We start from the raw sequence: 14071 nt of genomic DNA, 5'->3' as shown, positions 1-14071 counted from the left end.
GGAGGAAATCCTGTTTCCTGAGGGAAGGTATCCTCCTGTTTGATGAATGTTTCCCTCTTCTTAGCTCTGTTTTGGTCTGACAATGTTAGCAAATACCTAGGCAGGGGAGTGGTGTGACACATTTTAAAGAACATCAACGCAGAGTCCAGAAACTCGCCTTGGTCTTAGATCGGAGATCCTCTCCCGGGACTCCATTTTCTATCTGCAAAGTGAGAAAGGTAGATTTAATGTTTTAGGGTGCTTCCAGCTTTAACAGTCAGTGTTTCTAGGCACAGTGACGGTTTACACTTTGGCAGATGATTGTTTGGTTTTAGTTTGGGATTCAGAGGAGAACGGGCTTCTTCTCATGCCTTCCCTGCAGGGCAAGGCCATGGGGTAAATAACTTCTTTACGGGCTGATTGTAGACCTGGGGCCCAGGGCAAGGGTACCCGAGTAGAACTTGGACAAAGTTTTGGCACTTGATAGAAAGTTCTGGTGGAAGGAGAAGCTAGTCAGAAAAGCCCACTTGACACGATAACCTAGTTGGAGGCCTGGAAGGAACCAGGAGTGTTGATGTCTAAGCTAGAAGTCTGCAGCTTCAAAGTCTTTGTAAACCATCTCAAGACATTTGGCATATTTGGGCTTATTATTTTATTTTTGTTACCCCTTCTGTTTTGTATTGTAGCGACTGCCAGGAAAACCTTTCTAAGGAAAATTCCCACGGGTTGGTCTCTGGGTAAAGGAAAATGGTTTCTCTACTTACAATGCTTCTGACACCAAATGTGTGTGTGTGTGTGTGTTTCCCACGCCAACCAATTTTCCAACTCTCCAGACACCAATTGAGTGTCCTAGAATTTAAATCATTTCTGATGGTAACTAGCTGGAATTAGAATCAGGTTTAAGGGCTCAGTCCCAAGAGACTGCCTTCACTAAGAACACTAGTCATAAGCAGTGGGTCCCCGGGGTACCCACACTTCTGATGGACATAGCAAAGCTGAGTTTTCCCACAGTCCCTGGGGAGAGGTTTTTTTTTTTTTTTTTTTTTAAAGATTTTATTTATTTATTTGACAGAGAGAGAGAGAGAGAAAGAGAGATCACAAGTAGGCAGAGAGGCAGGCAGAGAGAGAGAGAGGGAGAACCTGGGTCCCTGCTGAAAAAAGAGCCCGATGCTGGGCTTGATCCTAGGACCCTAAAATCATGACATGAGCTGAAGGCAGAGGCTTAACCCACTGAGCCACCCAGGTGCCCTAGAAGGTTTGATAATTTGCTGGGTTGGCTCACAAAACATTTATTTATGTTCAGTGTTTTATTATTTAGGATATGATAAAAGAAACGGATGAAGAACCCAGTGAAACAGTACATACATAGGGCAAGGTCAGGAAGGGTCCCAGAGTGAAGGAATTTCTGTCCCTGTGGAGTTGGGCTGTGTCACCCTCCTGGTGTGTTCATCAAAGCAAAAGCTCTCCAAACCCTGTGGTTTAAGGATTTTGGGGAAGGCTTTCTCATATAAGCATTCTCATTTTTAATGCAATTTCCAGTCTGTCTCCTCTCCCTGGGGGATGGGGGTTGGGCTGAAAGTTCTCAGCTTCTAATCACGTGTTTGTCTTTCTGGCAACAAGTTCCCATTCTGGAGCTATCAGAAGCCCACCCAGAGTCACCTTACTAGGAAAAAACCACTCCTGTCACTCAGGAAACCCAGGCATTTAGGAACCCTGTGTTAGGAACCAGGGTCAAAGACCAAACAGAACAAAAAATGCTGCTTGTTCCCTTATTACTTAGGAAATTTAAAAGGCTTTAGAAGTTCAGTGTCAGGAACTAGGCACAGACAAATGTGTATTTCTTATGTTGTAGGAGCTTAACAAATAAAAGAGGAAGGAGAGTAGTCTGAGTCCCACCCTACAGCCAGTTGGGCGGTCCTGGAGAGCCAAATAAGGTAAGGGGACAGCATTTCACACTGGAAGCATCTGGAGCAGACCACTCTGCTTGGATTTTCAGGCTTTCTGGAGAAAGAAGGAGTGGTTTCCTAACCTTCTTGGCCTTTGGAGAGAGGCAGGAACCATTTGCTTTGTCATCCATCTTCAGGAGAGGAATGCTTTCTTGCCCAAGTGGAGAAATAACCTCCATAATTGCAAAAAGGTCTTGACTCCCTGGGCCTCACTCCCCTTGCCCAATGAGCCCTGGCTGGTCTCCAGCAGGCTGAGCTGGCACTCCAAGGGCAGCGCGTGTGACCCTGAGAGTCTCTCCGTGACTTCTTGGCTTGCAGCCATCACTGTTGAGTGAGTCAGCCCCGAAGACCGCTGTCCAAGCAACAAATCCCAGAAAAGCAGAAGGTCTCTCTTTAGCCTCTCCAGACACCACCACATCACCCCCAGTGATGGGGATTGCAGTGACATGTTGCCTGCTCCCCATTGTGTCCAGAAGGTTTGGGCAGTGGGGCAGACCCCTTGCTCCCCCAGAAACTCTGCGCTCACTCTTTCTCTCCCACCCCAGCACTTTCTGCCCTGCCCCCTTCATGCTCTACTGGGAAGCCCTTTTTTTTTGTTTTGTTCTCCTGTGCTCGTGGTGGTCAGTAATGTAAATCACATTCCAAGCATTGGCCAGAATGTTGTTGAGGGAGATAAGAGTTCCTGGCTTCCAGAGGCATTCCAAAGAAGAAACAGAACTATTTGTTCCCAAAGGAGAGCTATTTTGGCAGAAAGGGCGAGATAGAGAGGAAGACAGAGGGAATTTCCTCACAAAGAATTGGATTTGGGAAAATGGTGAAAATATGGTCATGTGAGTAGCTGGAGGTTGAAATTTCAGTTGCATCCCTAAGTTGTTACGAACAGTCTCCTTCTACCTACCCCCTTCCCCTGCCCCATCTGGGCCACAGTCTTAGACTGTACACACAATAGTTTAAGCCACTGTGTCTGGGACTTCTAACCAACTGTCCAGATGACCTTGTGGGACTGGGATTCTACTGTCAGCAGAGAATATATCTCACCTCCATCATGGGTGATCTGATCTGGTAGGTACTCATGTTGTGGTGTTGGTGTTGAGGATTTTGAGGAAAGAGCCTTTGAGAAGCCTAAGGAGATGTATTCAGGAAGATGATGTGCCTCTTCAAGAACCCTTTATGGACTGGGTCTGCAATGCCAAGGGAGTCTGGTCCTGAGACAGATGGCAGAGCCCATCTTCTCTGGAACTATGAGGACCCTTTCTCTGTGCAGGCACTGTTGGAGCCTACAAACACATTTGGCCTTTGTAACCATCTAAGCGTAGATCAATCCAGCCTTACAGATGCTGAAACCTGGCTTTCAAAACGTAAAGTACCCTCTGCAAAGCCAGCCTAGTGAGTGGGAGCCAGGATGCAAGAGTGTGTTTGTTTCCTTCCAGAACCGGGCTCTTCACTACTCTGCTGGACTCTCGGAGGCCTTGCCAGCCCCTCTTACAGCAGAGAGACAATCAACTGTTTCTTTTGCCCCACAAGATTTCTTCAAATGACGTGGGAGCATGTTCTTGAGGCAAGGTTTTATGGTTTCTAAAGGACCTCTTAACCCAAACTTGCCCTGATCCCCATTAGCTCTTAATAGGAAGCTTATTCACTCGATTGCTTATTTGGAATGTTTCCCAGTGGACCGTCTTCTGAGGCTTTTAGGGCCGATGTTTGGCTCTTGGAAGCACCCTGCCATCAAATGAGCCTAGAGTTCAAAGAAGCCCCAGAAACCTCCAATGGTTTGAACTATTTAGAGTGTCAAGGAGGCAGAAAGGAATGACGAGGAGTAAAACTGGAGCCCAGGCATCCACGTCACTCTTCATTTTCCCTGGAAACCTCCGGAAGTTTTTCTGTTTCCTCCCTTCACTTCCTTAAAATGCTTATTAAGTATTTAAAACAAACAGAAGGAACAAAGAATAAGAAAATGAACCCAAGGGGTGCCTGGGTGGCTCAGTCGGTTAAGCCGCTGCCTTCAGCTCAGGTCATGATCCCAGGGCCCTGGGATTGAGTCCCGCGTCAGGCTCCTTGCTCGTCAGGGAGCCTGCTTCTCTCTCTGCCTCTGCCTGCCATTCTGTCTACTTGTGCGTGTGCTCTCGCTCTCTCTGACAAATACATAAATAAATAAAATCTTAAAAAAAAAAAAGAAAAGAAAATGAAGCCCAGGTGCTAATCACTCAGTGAGAGAGCTAGAACATCACCGATACAGCTGAAGCTCCCAGAGGATGCCTGCCCTTCATGCCCCTCCCTTCTCTGCCAGAGTTAACCATTATCTTGAATTTGGTGTTTATTATCCCCAGCCATTCTGTCATCCGTTCACTATGTATATCTGCATCCCTAAACAATGCACAGTTTGCTTTGCATGCTTTTCGACTGTACATGCAGGGTAGCACCTTCTGCAATTCACTCTCTCTGCTTAAGATGGTCTGTGGGAGGGGCGCCTGGGTGGCTCACTGGGTTAAGCCTCTGCCTTAGGCTTAGGTCATGATCTCAGGGTCCTGGGATTGAGCCCCGCATGGAGCTCTCTGCTCAGCGGGGAGCCTGGTTCTCCCTCTCTCTCTGCCTGTCTCTCTGCCTACTTGTGACCTCTCTGCCAAATAAATAAATAAAATCTTAAAAAAAAAGATGGTCTGTGGGAGTCATTCATAGGGATACATGTAGTTCTACCTCACTTGTTTTTCAGTCTGGTATATTACTTCATTATGTGGCTGTGAATGATAGGCATTTAGGTTATTTTCAGAATTTGCTAATACAAAAATTATGCTGTGAAAATTCTTGTCAATGCTTCCCAGTGCATGTATATATGAGAGCTTCTGGATTGGAATTTCTGGGCTATGGCGTATGTTCTTCTTCAACTTTATCATGGGTTATTTCCAAATTAATCTCCCAAGTGGTTTTACCATGCTCAGGGTTTCGCCAATTTGCCTTTCTTTTTTTAGGGGCTACTTCTCCACCAACTGGGGTTGCTTCCTAATTCACCTTACTATTGGGTAGGATTCACATTTTCTAGTCCTCTCCCCTCACCACCCGTTGCAATTATCAGCTAAGATTCTGGCAGGAAGTAGATGGAACACTCCAATTAGGATGATCTGAGGAGACAGTAGAATAGAGAAACGTTTCCAAAGGTGTGTGTGTGGGGTGGAAACCCCAAGAGTTAGTGTAGAACCCCAGGTTAGTAACTGTGGGGCTCAGTTTCCACACTGGCCTTGAAGGGTGAAGGGAGCAATGGTTTTGAGGACCAGAGTTAGAAAAGTTTATGCAGCTGGGGCTGCCCAGCGGGAGCGGAGACTTTTGACTGGAGGACACAGCTTCAGTTGCTTTAATCTATAAAAGGGGAAATAAGAGTACCTAACTTTTTTTAAAAAAGGTTTTATTTATTTATTTGACAGAGATCACAAGTAGGTGGAGAGGCAGGCAGAGAGAGAGAAGAGGAAGCAGGCTCCCTGCTGGGCAGAGAGCCCGATGTGGGGCTCGACCCCAGGACCCTGAAACCATGCCCTGCCCGAGCCAAAGGCAGAGGCTTAACCCACTGAGCCACCCAGGCGCCCCAAGAGTACCTAACTCTTACAGCTCTTGTGTAAATTCAAGTGTATGAATGTGTTCATTCAATGCCAGCTAGTTATACTCTAAACTGAGAGTTAGTTACATTGCATCAATAATTCTCAAAGAATTTTCATAGTTATTTCCCAATCTGTGTTGAAATATAAGTAGGTTAAGGATACTCTTCTCATAGTTGTTTCCTTAATGTTTAAAATAATACACGTGGTATCCCCATTTTTTGGGGGGGACTTTTCTGGGACTCTGCCTCCTGCCTTTTATCTAACTCCTCAGGAGTCAGTGTGGTTCCTGCTTCCTGGATGTTGCAGAATGGCTTTTGGGAGATGACTCTCCAAGGTTCTAGAGATCATTCTTTTCCCAAATTTTTACCATGAAAAATATCAGACATATAAAACTTGAAAGTATAGAGTAATGGATAACCACATATCCTCTACTTAGAATCTACCATTATTATTTTACAGTATTTGCAGCAACTCTTTCCTAGAGAGACTTGTTTTTTGGTCAAACCATTTGGAAGTTGCATCTGACACTTCACTCCTAAATACTCTAGCATGCATTTCCTAAGAATAAAGCTAGTCCTTTTTTTTTTTTTTAAAGTTGGCTCCATGCCCAGTATGAAGCCCAACGTGGGGCTCAACCTCATGACCCTGAGATCAAGACCTGAACTGAAACAAGAGTCCGACCCTTAACCAACAGAGCCATCCAGGTGCCTGAAAAGACAGTATTTTACATAAGCGTGATACCATTATCATACCTAACAAAGCAACAAACCCATTATAGCACCAGATATCCAGTACATATTCAAATTTTCTCAACTGTCCCGAGAATGTCTTTGTTAGGATCCATCAAGGTTCTCACACTGAATTTCTTTTTTTTTCTTTTTTTAAGATTTTATTTATTTATTTGACAGATCACAAGTAGGCAGAGAGGCAGGCAGAGAGAGAGGAGGAAGCAGGCTCTCCGCAGAACAGAGAGCCCGATGCGGGGCTCGATCCCAGGACCCTGGGATCATGACCTGAGCCGAAGGCAGAGGCTTAACCCACTGAGCCACCCAGGCGCCCCTCACATTGGATTTCATTCTTTGTTTCCTCGTGGTGCCTTTTGAGTTGTCCTGTTCTCCTCAGTATTTCTTGTGTGGCTCTCATGTTGCAGCTATTCTACTAGTAGTGAAGCTGTTGGGTTACTTGGTTTCTCTGACCTTTTCTGGATGGTCTTGAGGACATTTGGGCTTTCTTCCTGCTGTTCTTTCATTTATGAGATGGATTTCAGCTAGCCTTTTTTTTTTTTTTCCTATTTGAGAGCAGTCCTCTACTAACTGGCCAGATTACAAAAATAATCATGGTAGATACCTTAGTTCATTCTTCAAATAAGCCTATTGATCTGGTCTTCCCTGTTGCCAGCATCTCCACCTTCCACAAAATGGGTGGTCTTTTTCTTCATTCCCCTCATGGAGAAGATAATTTGAAGGGCCATAAAAAGTTGTTTGTCTCTTTGAAACGTTTTCCAACAGTATAGACCTCGTGAATCAGATCCTCCATGCAGATGATGCCATATCTACCAAGAGACTGGGCAATCAATGTGTTATCTGTCAGGGCAATTCACTTCTTGTTGATTTTGCCACAACCATGCTTGTAGATCAGTTCATTCACCAACTTCATGTTTGTGTACCCCCATGCTATATATGGTTCCACAATCCTTAACATGTTAACTGAAGCCTTGTTGAGCTTAACAAAGGCGCCATTGAAGATTTGACGAAGGCGAAGAAGCTGCAACGCCTTTTGAACCTTTGGGCTCACACCATTGATACCTCTGATCCTGATGACAAATGCCAATGTGGGTTCCGTGGGTACATAGAAGTTGCCAGCTTTTCTTGCCATCCTTGCCATTCAAATCTCAGTTCTGTACATCTGTCTATATTCCTTGCGGTAATGCTTAGCTTTTTCATAGATAAGCTTCCTCCTTGCCTTTCGAAGCATCTTTTGAGCAAACTTCTTCCTCAGGTGCTTGATCTTCAACTCTGCGAAATTCCTTCGCTTCTTTTTAAGGGTTTCTGGCACAACAGGAACCTTCTTTTTCTTCTCTTCTGGACCCTCCATGGTTCCAGCCGGAAAAAGAGGTTCAGCTAGCCTTTTGTTTCCCTACTCTTCTACTGAATGCCAAGGTCCCTCTGTCCATGATCTTAAGTACCCCATAGACTATGAGGGTGAAATAATAGATAAGTTCTTATTCCTATGAAAGGAATTTCATGTGTCTTCAGCTTTAAGTGGGCCACTTAAATTCAGTGATTCAATCGTTTATTCCACAAATACCTGTTTATCTACCAGGTATCAGGCATGAAGAATATCAAGAACATTCTTTTCTCTGCTTCCTTGACTGCTTCTGTGCTGGGTTCCTTTTCTCTCTCTGGCTGTTCCCTCTCGGTGTCTCTCCCAGGCAAATTTTGCTCCTTTAGCCTTAAAGTGTGGTGCTTCTTGCAGGTCTCTGTTCGGCTCATTTCATCCACTTTCCCTGGGTAAAAACATGCTTTCACATTGCTTCAGTTATAAACAAACATATTGATGGCTCCTGAAAAAAAAAAAGTCTACATACTTAAACTTCTCCTGAATCTGTGCACAGAGTCCTCCCTGACGGGGACGCCCACATCTCATCATTCAGTGAGTCACATGATTTGATTCCACTTCCTAAATGTCTTCCTAAATGCCCACTTCCTAAATGTTCCTTTCCACTGCAGCTACCTTACTGCAGGCCAGCCTCATGTCTCACCTGGAGGACATCATTAGCCTATCCTTGACATCTCTGGTCCCAGATTCAACCCTTGTCAGCCCTTCCTCCTAGAATGACTTCTAGGCTTAATAGTAGATGCCCCATTTCATGTTCCTCTGGCCTCCTCTGTGTCCTTCTGACATTGCACAAAGTGTTATCTATCTCTTGGCTTATACTCTAAGGACCTTGAGAGTAGGCCTTAATCGACCTTGCATTTAGTAAGTGCTTGACATACATGTAATAATAATAGCCATCATTTAGGATAACTATATACAAGTATTATGTTGGGGTTTCACTTGTATCACCTTATTTATTCTTCATCACAGCATTTTGAATTATATTAAATTATTGCACCCTTTTGTGTATGAGGAAGCTGAGGGCTAAAGATGTTAAGATCTACCATGTGTTCTTTCAACGTGTAAGTGGCAGAGTTAGGACACTAAGCTCTGATTTTATTGAATGAGATATAGAAGAAACCACTTGTCCTGAGGTTCTCAAGAGGCTTACATTTTATAGGGGGATGGGCAGGGATAAGCAAATGATTCTGATGCAGTATGGGAAGGGTTGTAATGGTTATATGCATATTGATATGTGGGATTATAGAAGAAGAAATTGTGGTAATAATGTTCAGTGGCTCTCAGAAGACCTCACAGAGAAAATGGTGTTGGGGCTGGCTCTTGAAGAATGAATAGAATTTGTTAGTAGATAGGAGGGAAGGCATTCCTCACAGTGGGGCCAGCATGTAGGAAAGGGTGGGAATGTTAGGAATGGAGATAGTGTGGTATGGTATGGTTGAACTACAGAATGCAAGGGTCAGAGAGGTGGAAGAGGAGGCTTCAAGGTTGGGCTGGGGTCTCATCATGAAAGGCCTTCTAGGCCATGTTAAGGAGTTTGTCCTTTGTTTTCTGGGCAATGGAGAGCCATGGAAGGATTTTAAATCAGATTTTAAAATCAGATTAGATTTTCATTAGCTCACAACTCTGATGAGGTTATAGTAAGCATGGATTGGAATAGGAAGACTGTTGGTAGAAAGACCAAGTAAGAGGCCCCTACAATAATCCAGACTTAAGACCATGAAAGCCTGGATTAGGGATGAAATGAATTGGAGAGGATCACATAAATTCCAGAAATATGCAGGGTCAAGAGCCAGTCTTCATAACTGTGTACAGGGCATGATGATGAATGAATCAAAGGAAGTTGCAGATTAATGTTTTCCCTCTCAATGGCTTTCTCTCTTTAAAAGGAAATATAAAATTAGACCATCCCTGGACATGTGGATATGACCATGGAACAAAGGGAGAGGAAAGTGGATATTCTTGATCTCCTCTTTGGATTATGTTTCTAAAATTTAGTACTGCCAGGATTGGAAGGGTTGGGATGACTGATACTTTTCTTTTTCCTGTTGCTCCTCACTTCCTACCATACCTCCTTACTGACTGCCTTAGTTTCTGGCAAAACATCACCCTACCTCTAACCTTATTATTTTGTGGTAACCTTGGTACCAAGAAAGCATACAAGGAGACATACAAGATTGAAAGGAAAAGGACAGAGTGATCAGAGGAAAAGACAGAGATAGCCCCCATACATTAGTGTGGAAGCAACTGTATGGTATTTCAAATGTATTTAAACATAGGTCATATAAACTGATTTATTTTTTAATATACCCCCTGTATCTTTCAATTAAGCATACATTGTGCATAATATATTTTAATACACGTATCTCAGGATGGGAATAGCAGAACCATATGTTAACAGAGTTATATTAACTCTAAGGACAATTCCACTGGTTACAAGATATTATGGCTCCATATGTTATCCATAAAGAATCCTGTGGCTTTAATGTGTAACACACTCTATTTTGGATTGGCAAGTGGATTGGAGTCAGGCTGAGAAAAACGTGGATTTTCTGAATGAGAAGGTTTATGTACTGTCTCTGGGTAAGAAAACATTCTTAAAGTAACCTGGGTAAATCTCTCGGCTGCCTAATTTCTACCTGAAATGGAAATTGCATTGGTGAGGCCACTGCTATTCTCTCTACACCATCCTGGGAAAGTCTGACACGTACAAATTGCCTTTGAGATAATTAGATAGATGCCTCATTGCTTAGTGGGAAAGTCTGTCCTATTCCATGAGGCCAGGGCACGATGTCTTCGTAAGTCACTTTGTTCTTATTTCTTCAAAAGCCACCTTTTTATATATGGAAAATCATGGCTGTGGGAGTCAGGGAGACCTAAATTTTTGCCTTGATTCTGCTAAAACTGGGCTCAGTGACCTTCTACAAGTGATTTGTCTTTTCTCGGTGTCCCATTTTTTTCACTTGTTAGATGAAGTAATAGGACTTGATCGTTAATGGCATGGTTCATTTCAAGCCCTAAGACTCATCAATCCCATAGATTGAAAAAGCTAGTTCCAGGGGAATTTTCCAAAGGTTTTTGCCCATCATTTCTTCTGAAACAAAAGGAAATGTATCTTCTGGCTTTATACTTTGGAAATTTCCATGATTCTTCACTCCTTTTGGACCTTTCCCACCCAAAACATGCCTACCTGCTTTTCTATCGGTAGGCAGCCTTTGAAAGCAGTATAAATATTTGAGAAATCTCAGTACAGAGGCTTGTTATTGCCTTTGTGGTTTCCCTAGTCTTTCTTGACTTTGAAAGTAGTTTTGGATGTCAGGGGACAGGAAAATGGTACTGAAATATTTCTATTTCTTAACTGTAATTATCCTGCCCATGTCTAGACACCAAACTCTGTTTTGAACCCTGCACTGCCGCCCAGTGGGTAGCTCTCATTATTGCATTCTCTTTGTACTGGGCCTTGGGGAAAGAAATCTGGATACCTTTTGGAAGGTGGGTAATAATAAGGCTGCTCTGGCTAATAATGGAGGGTTTTCTACATCCCACCCTGGTACTGTTAAGTCCTTATATGTTGTGTATGTTATGTGTGTTTATAGGTTATGAGTATTTTCATGTTATATTGTTGGCTTATCTTCAGAGTGACTTGATGAAGTGGGTTCCATTATTATTCCCATTTTGCAGATTAGAAAACCAACGTTGGTAAGTGACAACCAGCTTGGTAGATTATAGGCCTAGAAACAGTGAGAATCATTCTTCTTGGGCCTCTGATTGCATAGAAATTCTCAATAACCAAGTTTCTGTCTCACCTGCTTTCCCAAGCATCAGAGGAGGATGAACTAATCATTGGACAGTGTTTTCAGTTCAGTCCAATATCTTTGTACTGCAGTGTGTGCTTGGAGCAGCGGTGTATAAGAAGCCCGAGGAAGAGTCCTTGCCCTTAAAGGGCCTATCTTCCAGTGCAGGGGGGTTATGTATACATTTAGGAAATAAATAAATAGTGCAGAGTAGTCCAGAAAGTTTTGTAGAAGAGGAGGAGTTGAGATGGACGAGGAGGGCACAGGCTGAATGTGGAGGCTGGAGATAGCTGGGAGATAGTGAGTGTGGGTGGATTGGAAGTTGGTCTTCTTGAGTAGGCACTATGTCCTTCCTATTCTTTTTCTCCTCCTCTTCCTTTTTCAATATTAATCATTTTTTTCACTTGATTCCAGGCATATTGAATATGGAATATGAAATGGAATATGGAATGCAAGACAGAGCTCTGAGTCTAATGGAGAGACTGTAAAATTAACCTGAGTATAAGTACCAGGCAGGGAGAACTTCACCACCTTCAGGGTGGTGAAGAAGCTGGCTTGAAGCAGAGGCACTGTGCCAGAAAGGTGTGGTGGCTAAAAGCAGATAAGAACCAGACTCTGGAGGGATTTAATTCCTGCCCAGAAAGTTGGGGATTTATGCCAAGCTATAGCAATGGTGAATACGGTTTCTAAACAGGGGAAATCATATGGGATTGACTTTTTTTTTTTTTTAAGTAAGAGAAAGAGAAGAAGATAGAAGAAGGAAATGAGTGAACTCTTTGAAACCAACTATGGAGAATTCTCCAACACCACCACTGCCTTTCTCTACCCATGACCATTCCTGGAGGGATTTAGCAAGGGCAACCATATTGGCCATTAGGGTCACGTGGCTTCCCAGATGGTTTAATGTGGTTTTTGTAAGTTTAAGAATGAAGAGATGAAGAGACCCAAATAGAAGCTAGAGATAGAACGGTCTGTTTGTTTTCTCTAAGGTTGAGGGGTTTTGTCATTTTCTGAAGCTAAGCATGTGACTGGCTCTTTTTTCTTTACTTTTTTAGCTCTCTCTCTATGATAAAGGTCAAAAATTCAAAAAATGAAACAGGCGGCAGGGAAGGGAGAGCAGGAAGCCAGTTTAGTACAGAAAAAGAACTATGAGGAATTCTTTAACAAACTATATGCTTTCAAAACTCAAAGCCTCCAGGCAATATGTACTGACTTATAAAATATGCTTCTTATTTGATATGTGAACTCTTTTTGGTTGAATTTAACCTATAGAAATACACGTCGATCAGTGCACAAGAGTATATGTAGATGTGTTAATTATAGCACTATTTGTAATTGAAAAGGAAAAAAGAGGAAAGAAAAGAAGGAAGGAAGGGAGGTAGGCAGGCAGGCAGGCCTTAAATGCCTATCAAAAAGAAAACTATTTAAATCAATTATGTTAAGTTTATAAAATGGAACTCTGATCATGGGGCACCTGGGTGGCATAGTCGGGCGTCCTGCTCTTGGTATTGACTCAGGTTGTAATCTCAGAGTTGTGAGCTCCAGCTCCACATCAGGCTCTGTGCTCAGCTTGGAGTCTGCTTGGGATTCTCTCTCCCTCTGCTGCTCTCCCACCTCAAATAAATAAATAAATCTTTTTAAAAAAGTGAATTCTACGTGGCAGTTTTTAACTGTGGTAAAACTATGTACTAGTTTGCTAGAGCTGCCTTAAAAAATACTACAGACTGAGTGTCTTAAGAAATTTTCTCACAGTTTTGGAGGCTAAAAGTTTAAGATCAAGGAATCAGAAGGTTTGGTTTCTTCTAAGGCTTCTTTCCAGGGCTTAGAGCTGTTTCTCCCTGTGTCTTCACAAGGTCCTCCCTTTGTACAAGTCTGTGCCCTATTCTCTTCTTTTCATTAGGACACCTGGCATATTGGACTAGGGACCCTAATGACCACATTTTAACTTAATCACTCCCATCTCTAAATACAGTCCTATTCTGAGGTACTGGGGGTTAAGATTTCAACATAGGAATTTTTGGGGAAACAATTCAAATAATATATATTCTCATATGGAAAAGCCTCTAGTATTGTTAAAAGTAAAAAATTGAAGATCAGTTTAGTCAGTATGATTCCATTTTGAAAACATAATATGTATGTAATGTATATGTGCACATGTATACCAAAAAACATTTAGAAGGGTATTCATCATATGTTTAACTGGATATTTGTGAGAAAGAGGTAGACATTGTGGGAAAGGGGATGTGGCTTCTCAGGAATGGATTATGGGAGAATTTTTTCCCATTTATTATTGGTTGAATTTCATTTTTAATTTGTTTTATTTTTGGTATTAGCTTAGATACAAAGAACACACACTCTAGAGTCAGATGGTTTGATTCATGATTTGAATATAGTTCTCAAATTCTGGCTTTGCTCCTTTGTAACTGCTTCTCTACACCTTCACAGAGTCATTTGTAAAGGGGAAGATAGTAAGATTTTTATGACAGCCACATTCGATAATGAATATAAAACATTAGTCACAGTATTTGGCATCTACTAAGACCAATAAATATTGGCTATTTTTATTATTCTGGTAAAAAAAAAAAAAGCTCTCATTTGAAACTTGGAGTAAAGAGGTATGTTCTTTTTTTTTTTTTTGTCCTGAAATCAA

General features: G+C 42.5%; 1 pseudogene; it reads right to left on the bottom strand.

Moving 5' to 3' along the window:
- Positions 1 to 6860: 6860 nt before the first annotated feature.
- On the bottom strand, positions 6861 to 7636 carry LOC111153694 (annotated as a pseudogene).
- Between the last annotated feature and the right edge of the window lie 6435 nt (positions 7637 to 14071).

This window comes from Enhydra lutris, unplaced genomic scaffold, assembly GCF_002288905.1.
Source record: "Enhydra lutris kenyoni isolate GAN:26980312 unplaced genomic scaffold, ASM228890v2 scaffoldscaffold34, whole genome shotgun sequence".
In the NCBI taxonomy this organism is placed as follows: Eukaryota; Metazoa; Chordata; class Mammalia; order Carnivora; family Mustelidae; genus Enhydra; species Enhydra lutris.
This window is presented reverse-complemented; position numbering and strand designations above follow the sequence as displayed.